The sequence below is a fragment of the Crocuta crocuta genome, unplaced genomic scaffold, assembly GCF_008692635.1.
Source record: "Crocuta crocuta isolate KB4526 unplaced genomic scaffold, BGI_CrCroc_1.0 scaffold751, whole genome shotgun sequence".
Classification (NCBI taxonomy): domain Eukaryota; kingdom Metazoa; phylum Chordata; class Mammalia; order Carnivora; family Hyaenidae; genus Crocuta; species Crocuta crocuta.
In genome coordinates, this window is record NW_027530353.1 from 626328 (window position 1) to 636439 (window position 10112).

At 38.3% G+C, this 10112-nt stretch overlaps 2 long non-coding RNA genes across 3 annotated transcripts in view; one reads left to right on the top strand and one right to left on the bottom strand.

The window, feature by feature from the left end:
• LOC144232989 (uncharacterized) overlaps window positions 1-10112 on the top strand; it is an 87138-nt gene that overhangs the window by 18175 nt on the left and 58851 nt on the right. For both annotated transcript variants that reach the window (XR_013335562.1, XR_013335563.1), the window contains exon 2: window positions 8271-8377. This is a non-coding gene — a long non-coding RNA (uncharacterized LOC144232989). The remainder of the gene's footprint in view (window positions 1-8270; window positions 8378-10112) is intronic.
• LOC144232990 (uncharacterized) overlaps window positions 1-10112 on the bottom strand; it is a 65895-nt gene that overhangs the window by 2962 nt on the left and 52821 nt on the right. The window lies entirely within an intron of this gene.

A 10112-nucleotide genomic window follows, 5' to 3' on the forward strand; every position in this document is an offset into this window, starting at 1 on the left:
AATGGCATAGGGCTTGTTCCATCTGTGTTTCCTGTGGGTTCTGTTTTCTCCTCTGAAATGTGACCCAGTATCCCATCCTAAGGGTTCACTTGGGTCAAAGTGCACCTCGTTACTGTGGAGGGAAATCTGTGGTCCCAGACTCTTCAGATTCCACATAGATCCAATACCTCCCCTGTTTCTGCTCACTGTCTTGCTGCAGAGGCTTCTACTCTTAAAGATGTCTTTTTGAATTTTGCCTAACTATCCTATTAGATCTCTCTGATGACTTTTCTCCAAAGTAAGAAATATTTATGAAGATTCTCAATATTTCATTCGCTCTCTTTCTGGAGCTTAGGGTAAAGGTTGGGAGGTATGCCAAGGCTTATCAGAACTTTATTTTTTCTTTTTTCACAACTCATTGAAGTTATGGCATGAAGTTGTGTGCTTTTTCTTATTTGGTTCTTGTTCTTGAAATTTTTGTTGCTGCTAATAATTACTATGAGATGTTGGAGGAGGTGAATTCTGGGCTTCTGTTTTACTTGACATTGTTATTTTAATAGGAAGATGGGAGATTAAAATAGGCCCTGTTATCTTGTGATCCTTTTAACCCAGAACTCTTTAATTGGAAATTGAGATTCTACACCGTACAGAAAGCTCTTTGATATGTCCTCCTTTTATCTTCCACTCACTTTCTTTGAATTACTATCCTCTGCTAATTGATGCTATAGGAGTAATTTAACCCTTAAGCTGATAATTGTTCTAGCCTACTGATACCATACCAATTAACATGGGATAATGCTTAGAATAATAGAAAACAGAACAGTAGTACAAATGGCCAAACCAGAATTTTTGTTACAGAGCAATGAGCTCAGTTGCCTATTTTTACAGACAGAAATGGAAGCAAGTGAGGAAAATAAGTGTAAAGTCCTGGCATTTGAACCAAGCTTCCTAACTCCCAGAGCAGAATTATTTTTTCCACTTTATCTCTACGTTTCTCTACCATCCCATAGTGACTCACCAGATGGCTACTTTCTAGCACTTTTAATAAATGGGAAATTTAATACCTAGCCCTCAGTTTAGTTCATTTTAGCCTAAGAATTATGTACTAAGGAAAGATATAACGTATTCACTATGCAAGTGGACCATCTATCTGTAACATCCAGTCCCCTCAATGATAGCTGGAGTTGATTCCGTGGATTTTAATATCCCCTCCGTTTTTATTGTTCATAATGCATCCCACCTAAGACTCATAGTGCTGTAAGCACTCTTGACAACAGGGTTGGCATATCCTAGATGAAGGAAAATCAGTGGTCTGGTCAAGAGTGTCTGAAAATTTCCTCTTCCAGCCATGATGGAAAAACTGGGAAAAGACCTGCCCTCCCAATGTAAGAAAATGACAAAACTGGGCACAATACATGAAATAACTGTTTTCAGAGACTGGGAAACAGGAGACACAAGGCTGATCCATAAGGAGAGGATCAAGTAAAGTGAGTCTTAAAGTCACCCCAGCTTTCTGCTGGAAAGGCACTCTCCAAAGCCAAACCACATGAAAAGGATCCCAGTTAGAGAACAGGGGTCTTGAGTTCAGGAGGTAATTATTAGAGATCAAGGTACCAGAGATGGCTGTAATTCTTAGGGCAGGTGAGCATGGAGCCGGGGGCTAGGTGGAGAAAGAGCTCTAGAAATCTGCAGAGGTCCCCTGGAGTCTGTTAATGAAAGTTAAGCTGTGCTAGTTAATATAAGGCCAGCTGCCACAAGGCTGGGCCAATGATTAGGAGCTCTAAGATGAAGATTTCCTGGAAGACCCGAGATCTAGAACACATACAAGTTCACTATCAATCCTGTGACAGTCAAAGGATAGGAATAGTACAAAATTTGTGCCATTCAGTTTGATAACTTAGAAGGAACAGACAAATTCTTTGCAAGACAAAAATTATTAATGGAAAATCTGAATAGCTCTATAAATATAGTAAAGAAGTTGAGATCATACTTTAAAACTTTCCTACAAGGAAAACTCCAGGCTCAAATGTCTTCACTGAAGAATTTTACCAAACATTTTAAGGAATAATCATAATAATAGTATGCATAAACTCAGAAAATAGAGAAAAGAGAACCCTTCCCAGCTCCACCTTTGAAACTAATATCACTGACAACCAAAACTAGACATAATCAAAACCACATACCAATGTCTCATGATATTGATGCAAAAATTAACAACCTATTAAAAAAGTGAATCTAGCTATGTATAATAAGCATAATATATTATGTCCAAGTGGGATTTTTCTTAAAAATTCCAAGTTGGCTTAACATTCAAAAAATAAATATAATTTAGCATTAACAGAATAGAGAAGGAAGAAAACATATTTTCTTGCTTCAGATAAAGAAAAGATGCATTTGACAAAATATAGTTTATGACCAAAAAAACTTACTGAAATAGTAAAACATAACTGTTAAAAGACATTAACAAAATGCACAACTAACATCATACATTATGGTAAAAGACTGAATTCATTTTCTCTAAGGTCAGGAACAAGGTTCATTCCCATCACCTTTATTCAACATTGAATAAAGTCCTTGCCGTTTTGGGCTAGTAGAAAACAGCAAGACAGAAGTGAAAGGCACTTTTTGTGTTGGGAACAAAAATGTTAAGTTAAAATATAGGGAGGCAAACCATAAGAGACTCTTAAATACAGAGGCCAAACTGAGGATGGGTGGAGAGCGGAAGGGCTAAATGGATGATGGGCATTAAGGAGGACACTAGTTGGGATGAGCACTGGGTGTTACATATAAATGATGAATCACCAGGTTTCACTACTGAAACCAATACTACACTGTATGTTAACTAACTTGAATTTTAATACATTTATTAAATGTTCATTTTATTCGCAGGTGGCATTACTATGTTTATGGTTTTTTAAATTTTTAAATGTTTATTTAGTTTTGAGAGAGAGAGAGAGAGATACTGAGCATGAGCAGGGGAAGGGCAAAGAAAGGGAGACACAGAACTGGAAGTGGGCTCCAGGCTCCATACTCTCAGCACAGAGCCTGACACGGGGCTGAAACTCATGAACTATGAGATCATGACCTGAGCCGAAGTTGGAGGCTTAACCAACTGACACAGACACCCAGGTACCCCTGGCATTACTATTTATAGAAATTCCTAAGAAATCTTCAAAACTTAGGTTAGAATGAATGAGTGAATTTAAAAGGCCACATGATGCAAAGGTTAATATGCAAAGTCACTTGTATTTCTGTATATTAGCAATGGAAAATTAGAAAATGAAAATATTAAAATGTATTAGCATCAAAATCATGAAATATTTAAGATAAATTTAACAAAATATATTCAAAACCTATACACTGAAAACTACCAAAACAAAAAGCAAAGACAAATGTGTTCAGGGATTGGGAAACTCAATATTATTAAGATGCCAGTTCTCCCCAAACTAGTAGATGCAGTGTCTTCCCAATCAAAATCCCAGCTAAGTGTTTTGTACAATTTAAGCTGATCTTAAAATTTATAAGAAAATGCAGAGGGCCTAGAGTAGCCAAAATAATTTAAAAACAAGGACAAATGTCAAGGACTTCAAGACTTAATACAGAGCAACAGTAAGCAAGAAAATGTCATGTTGTTCTCAGGTTTGATAAATACATAAATGGAACAAAATAGAGACTCCAGAATTAGGCTCACACATATATGGTCAGTTAATTTTCAAAAGAGATGCCAAAGTATTCAATGGTAACAAACAGTGCTGGTACAGCTAAATATCTATATGAGGAAAAAAACCTCAGTAAAAATCAAAACTATAAAACTTCTAGAAAACACAGGAGAAAATTTTTGTGATCTTGGTATAGGCAAAAATTTTAAACAGGTAACAGAAAGCTTGTAACTATAAAATACTGATGAATTAAGCTTTGTCAAATTAAAAATGTTTGCTCTTCAAAGAACACTTCAGAATATAAAATGGCAAGTCACAGACTAGGAAAATATACTAACAAGACATGTATCTTGCAAAAGACTGGTATACAGCATATATAAATAACCTTATAATTTAATAATTAGAATATAACCCAGGGCATCTAGGTGACTCATTTGGTTAAGTGTCTGACTTCAGCTGGAGTCATGATCTCGCAGTTCATGGGTTTAGCCCCTCATTGGGCTCTGTCTGACAGCTTGGAGCCTGGAGCCTGCTTAAGATTCTGTGTCTCCCTCTCTCTCTACCCGTCCCCTGCTCAAACTCTGTCTCTGTCTCTCAAAAGTAAATAATAAAAGTTTCTATTTAGAAAAATTTTAAAAAGGATATCCCAATTTTATAGAGAGAGGTAAACTAAGTGTATAACAAAGTAACACATATGATAATATACTCACCATTTATTTTTTTTAATTTTTAATGTTTATTTATGAGAGAGAGAGAGGCAGAGTGTGAGTAGGGGTGGGGCAGAGAGAGAGGGAGACATGTTAATATACTCACCATTATTTTTTTTTAATTTAATGTTTATTTTTGAGAGAGAGGCAGAATGTGAGCAGGGGTGGGGCAGAGAAAGAGGGAGACAACAGAATCTGAAACAGGCTCCAGCCTCTGAGGTGTCAGAACAGAGCCTGATGTGGGGCTCAAACCCACTAGCCATGAGATCATGACTGGAGCAAGTCAGATGCTTAACCGAGTACACCCAGGTATAGGGTATACTCATTATTAACTGCACACCCACCAGAATAGATATTTTAAAAAATGACAGCACCAAATATTAACAGCTGGAACTCTTGTTCATTGCTCTAGGAATATAAAATAAGGGCCATTTTAGAAAAGACTCAGCTGTTTTTATAAAATTAAACTTACCCTAAGACCCAACTGTCTACCTTGAAGTATTTACTATGAGAAATGAGAACATCTGTACACACTTAGATACATGTATATTTATAGCAGCATTATTTATAATAGTTTTAAAGCTGGAAACAACCCAAATGTCCATCAATAAAAGAATATGTACATAAATTTGGGTATATTTATACAAAGGAATGGTACTCAGGAGCAAAAATAAATGAGCTACTGATAACATGCAGTAATATGAGTAGATGCCTGAAAGGTTATATTTGAACAACAACAACAACAAAAATAAAACCCCATACTTAAATACAGGCATGAAAGAGTACATACTGTATAATATAAAATATGTATAAGAGTATGTAGTGTTTATATGATATTCTAAAAAGTCAAAACTGGCCTAGACTGATAGAGAATAGGACAGTGGTGGCCTGAGGTAAGGGCTGGGGATAGGGTTATCTGTAAATAGGCACAAGTGTACTTTTCAGTAGCAATGCGAATATCTCAGTGGTGCTGGTGGCTTCCCGGGCATATACATTGTCAAAGCTCATTGAGCTCATACACTTTAAAGGGTGCATTTTATTAAGTGTAAGCCATGCCTCAGTGTGGTTGGTTTTTTTTAAAAATCCTGTTTTCCTATATTTAAAAATGGCATGTCCAAGTAATATCCAAAATATATAAAGAACTTATATCACTCAACACCAAAAAAAAAAAAAAAAAAAAGAAAAAAGAAAAGAAAAGAAAAGAAAAAATCCAGTTAAAAGATGGGCAACAGGCACGAACAGACATTTCTCCAAAGAAGATATCCAGGTCACTGGACACATGAAAAGGTGCTCAACATCACTCATCATCAGGGAAATGCAAATCCAAACTACCATGACCTATCACCTCACAACTGTTAGAATCGCTACACTCAAAAACACAAGAAACAACAAGTGTTGTAGAGATAAAGGAACCTTCTTCCACTGTTGATGGGAGTGCAAACCGGTGCAGCCAATGTGAAAAACAGTATAGCAATTCCTCAAAAAATTAAAAATAGAACATATGACCCAATAATTGCACTCCTGGGTATTTACCCAAAGAATATGAAAACACTAATTTGAAGGGTATATACACCCTTGTGTTTATTACAGGATTATCTATAATAGCCAAGATATGGAGGCAGCCCAAATGCCCATCAATAGATGAGTGGATAAAGGAGATATAGTATATACATACAATGGGATATTATTCAGCCATAAAAAGAATGAAACCTTGCCATTTGCAACAACATGGGTGGTTCTAGAGGGTATCATATAAAGGAAATAAGCCAGTCAAAGAAAGACAAATACCATGATTTCATTCATGTTATAATTTAAGAAACAAAACAAAGGGGCAAAAAAAGAGGCAAACAAATAAACAAACACCAAATAACAGAAAACAAAAATACCCAACTCTTCCCCATATAGAACAGAGGGTTGCCAGAGGGTGATTGGTGGGAGGATGGGTGAAATAGGTGATGGGGATTAAGAGTATACTTACCTTTTTTGTTTGTTTGTTTTTGATTCAAGTTAGTTAACATACAGTGTAGTTTTGGCTTCAGTAGGAGAACCCAGTGATTCATCACTTCATATGACACCTAGTGCTCGCACATCCCTAAAAGTGCCCTTCCTAATGCCCATCTCCCGTTCAGACCATCCCCACATCCCCACATGCTGGAGGGGACTCCAGCCACCCTCAGTTTGTTCTCTGTATTTGAGTCTCTTATGCTTTGCTTCCCTCTCTGTTTTCATGTTATATTTCCTCCCTTCCCCTGTGTTCATCTGTTGAGTTTCTCAAATTACATGAGTGAAATCATATAACATTCTCTGACTTATTTCTCTTAGCATAGTATATTGTAGTTCCATCCACATTGCTGCAAATAGCAAGATTTCATTATTTTCTAACACCAAGTAATATTCCTGTGTGTGTGTGTGTGTGTGTGTGTGTGTGTGTGTACACACCACATCTTCTTTACCACTCATCAGTCAATGGACATTTGGGCTCTTTCCATAACTTGGCTATTGTTAATAGTGCTGCTATATGTTGCGGACGAAATGACACAAAGGACAAGACACACACAAAAGACAGACACAGACACAACTCCGGCCAGAGGAACAATTCTACGCAAGCCCCTCTTGCAGTTTATTTCATACCCCGGTAACTGGATACAAACTGAAATCTACAAGATGCATTCCTTTACCAATTAAGGGCAAGTAGCCAAACACATTTCAAGGACGGGGGGTAACAAAGGGAGGAAGCGACCACAACATGTTTACTAAGAGGCCTGCTCACAATTCCAGCCTCCTCCTTATTTCTAAGGAGGGCATGTTCCCTCGTTTGCGAGCGGACCATTAAACTTGGATATTGTGTGCAGGCCTCCTGGCAGAGCATCCTGTTTGCAGGCATGCTTCGCCCAGGCAGGGAGCCCCGTGTGCAGGCACATCCCCGCGTCCCTAACCATGCTTTCTTGTGGTCACTGTCGGGCTCCCACACTATAAACATTGGAGTGCATGTGCCCCTTCGAATCAGCAGTTTTTTATCCTTTGGATAAAAGCTAGTAGTGCAATTCATGGGTCCTAGGGTAGCTCTATTTTTATTTTTATTTTTTTGAGGAACCTCCATACTGTTTTCCAGAGTGGCCACACCAGTGTGCATTCCCACTGGCAGTGCAAAAGAGATCCTCTTTCTCCACATCCTCGCCAACACCTGTTGTTGCCTGAGTTGTTAATGTTAGCCATTCTGACAGGTGTGAGGTGGTATCTCATTGTGGTTTTGGTTTGTATTTCCCTGATGATGAGTGACGTTGAGCATCTTTTATGCACCTATTAGTCATCTGCATGTTTTCTTTGGAAAAGTGTCTATCCATGTCTTCTGCCCATTTCTTCACTGGATTGTTTGGTTTTTGGGTGTTGAGTTTGATAAGTTCTTTGTAGATTTTGGATACTAGCCCTTTATCAGATATGTCATTTGCAAGTATCTTCTCCTATTCTATCAGTTGCCTCTTAGTTTCATTGACTGTTTCCTTCGCTGTGCAGAAGGTTTTTATCTTGATGAGGTGCCAGTAGTTCATTTTTGCTTTTGTTTCCCTTGCCTCTGGAGACGTGCCAAGTAAGAAGTTGCTGCAGCCTAAACCAAAGAGGTTGCTGCCTGTGTTCTCCTGTAAGGATTTTGATGGTTTCCTGTCTCACATTCAGGTCTTTCAGCCATTTTGAATTTGTTTTCGTGAAGAGTACACCTATCTTGATAAGCAATGAGCAATATGTGGAATTCTTAAATCCCTATACTTACTATACATTTGAAACTAATATAAAATTGTATGTTAACTACACTGGAATTAAAATAAAATGAAATAAATTCCTGTTCTCCTGTTTGAACCTTGAAACAAATTTTCAAATTTCTTTTATGAGAGAACATTTTTTAAAACAAAAGTTTGCCTATTTTTTTCAGAAGTATCTCAGAAAGACACAAGGTGGCGATGTTACCCCAAGAAAGTGTATGTGTTCAGTCTCTAAAGCCCCAGCTTCACCTGACAAGTCTTTGGTCCTCAGAACAAGGTATTGTCCTCAATACTTTCTTATCCAAGTACTTACCTAATATACTTATTATTAATTGATTATATACTTAATTATTGTCTACATTCAATAACTATGCCACAGATCTTTTTGAAACAGCCGAAGAGCTTTATAATAACTTTTTTTTTCTACTGTAGTCAACAATAGTCAAGGTGGTAAGTAATTCACAGCAAGTAAGATATTTTGTTACTGGGGAGACTACAATTTGTTACTCACCTAGTGAACTGAGAAATTTGCCTTAACCTCTAGACAGAGGACATTTCCTAACAGTACTTCTCATTTGTAGTTCAGACATTCAGCCATTAGAGGACAGTGCAGAAGCATAATTATGGTCATTCATGAAGGATGTGGGAAATGCCAATGGAAGTCTTTGGTGGTTGGTCTGGGAGAACTGTTTTAGTGCAGCAACCAAGTACATCTTCTACAAAAGGAGACTATAACCAGATAAGTAGTAAGCACCAATAAATATTCATTCTCTCAAGAGTAAAGAGTGTAAAGGAAATGAATACATTTATAGAAACCATCTATTTGATGCAGCATTTTTTGTTTAAAACATTATTTCTCAATAGTGAAGTAGTTTCTCTTAATGAACCCCCCTGAAGAGAACTATAAACTCTGGACTCAGAACTATATGAAGGCACAGGAAGGAAAAGAAAACAGGCAGGTTCTGGAGGGGAATTGATACTTAGGAGAAAAGAAGGCACTTGGAGAATTTCTCATTTTTTGACTTTTATGCCAACGACAGATCCCAGTTTGTGCGTTGTGGTTGGTGGGCCCTCAGATGGTAAATCTCATTTTACTGGCTAGAGGAAGCAAAGGACAGAGTAACTGGAAAGCGAGGAGGAGGTGGCAAGAAAATGAGACCCAGAGAAAGTCTCCCTTCCAGCCCAGCCCTCAACCATGATTACACAAGGCAACTTCACACTGCTGAGGCTGAACACTAGCGCCTCCCTGTGTTTCCCTACTACTTGACGGTGCCTCTTAGTGCTGTGGGGAGATGAGCGCCCTGGGCCCGTGTGATCCTAATCCGGACTGCTGTCTGCAATGCCTTGAGCTTGTATATAAGCCTCTTTGAGCTTCAGTTCCTCCAGGTGATAAAGGAAACTCTGCCTTTCTCACAGGGTTATTTCTGAGGACGAACAGAGAAAACTTGTGTGAAGTTCCTGGCACAGAAGGAGTTGAATAAATGATTAATTTTCTTCCCACTTCTCTTTCTGGTTTACATGAATCCTTGTGACCGATTCTCAATTTCCAAGGTAAACTCTACTGGCAAACCTTCACATCAGCTGAAGACTCTGGTCCTGACCTTTGATAAAAGACTGTGGGCTCGCTTCTCACAAGCCTTTGGTCGTCTGTCCCCCTTTTCAAATCCAGGTTTGAAGAATAAGCTCTCACATCTTTGCAGTGAGCACTGGCTTGCTAGGCTCCCCAAGAGAAGCCCCGGGTGGCCGCAGCCCCCCAACAAACTGAGATGCCGGCTTCCCAAGCCTATGTCAGCATTGCTTGCCCTATCTCAAACATTGGCCTTTCTGACTTACTGTTTATTTAGACCTCTAGTCTTTATTCATCCTCATTTCCCACTGCCTCCTAGTTTTTTTCTTGGCGGTTACATGTACATGATTTTGAGTGACCAAGTGCACCTGTTATGGAAAGGCCTACCGTCTCTCTCTGTCATGGAGTCAGTCCTTTATGATTCTTTTTTCCTACGTCCGCCATC